Below are 1,332 nucleotides of genomic sequence, written 5' to 3'. Positions count from 1 at the left end.
ATCTAATTTAGTTACTTTTTGGAAGACGTTACTAGTAACTGTAACTAATTACTTTTTTTAAGTAATTTGCCCAACACTGGACATGGCACAGAGAAAATATCTCAAGCACTGTAATTCATCAGAGAAAAAAAGATACATTTTAGTTTTTGTCAAAGTTTTTCCACTGTGAATAAGTTGACTGTTTTCACATGATTACACTACACTTCTCTTGCTGTCAGTCGCCTGAAGAAACGAGAAGTTGCCTTCAGGGAAATCATCCCATAAAAACCTGTCATTTTACAAATTTTATTGTCACATTTATGTCTTTTTATTCAGGGAATTGGTGTTCTGTGGCAGAGCAGTAAATTTCCAGCAAGTCTGGCACAGTAAAGAAGGATGCACGCACAACTCTGTCTCCTCAAAATAATGTTTATGTACTACTGTAGTGTTTTGCCAAATACATTTTGAAGGAAACTTAATTGCTGCCATGATTATGGTCACTGCAAAGTTTTCTGAAGTGCATCACACAGAAGCCATGTGAAGATGGTTGGGATTGGCCGGTGGGTGTGGAAAGCACATCCTGGGTCATATGCTGTAGGTTTTTGGAAGAAAAGCTCTTTGGTTAAGGTTAAGTGAGGGAAAGATTGTGGTTTCAGTTAAAGTTTTACAGTGTTTCATGCTTCAAGTAGTTCACTTTTTCAAATATTAAACCAACACCATGATATTTCTCTAACTATAACTAACTGCTTTGAGTGCCTACATACAACCCCAAAAAAATCATGTTTTTTGCTGCTTCAAGCATATATTGTATTTTAAGATTTCATAGATATCTTCTAGAAGATTTTTTTTTTACTTTGCATAAACATGTATTAAAAGGTTTAGTCATATCATATCCTTCCATGGAAAGGCTCTCCTACCCAATACCTGACTTAACAGTTGACAACTCTGTGGTAGCCCCCACCCAGACTGCTAGAAACCTGGGTGTGACACTTGATGACCATCTGGCCCCTGCAGCTCAGTTAGAACTTAGCAGCTGGACTTGCCCCCCACAAGTTCTCTCACACTACACACCTCTGCTTTCTTCACCGAATACCAATGGCGGGCCACATCAAGACACTAGTACTTGCAGACAGGGCCACAGCTTACATCCAGGACATGGTCAAACCCTATACCCTACCCCGCCCACTTCGCTCTGCATCTGACATAGAAACAAGGCCAAGTGACTCAACTATGTATGAAAACATATTCAGAGGTATGGCCTTTTGACTGCAACACTTCCATAAAGCGCGCTTCTGGCCAGACTTCTCCAGACAATAGATGGGTGTACCTGGGTCCCACTGGTTTCTGCCAGTT

The sequence above is a fragment of the Etheostoma spectabile genome, chromosome 10, assembly GCF_008692095.1.
Source record: "Etheostoma spectabile isolate EspeVRDwgs_2016 chromosome 10, UIUC_Espe_1.0, whole genome shotgun sequence".
NCBI classification, from domain to species: Eukaryota; Metazoa; Chordata; class Actinopteri; order Perciformes; family Percidae; genus Etheostoma; species Etheostoma spectabile.
This window is presented reverse-complemented; position numbering follows the sequence as displayed.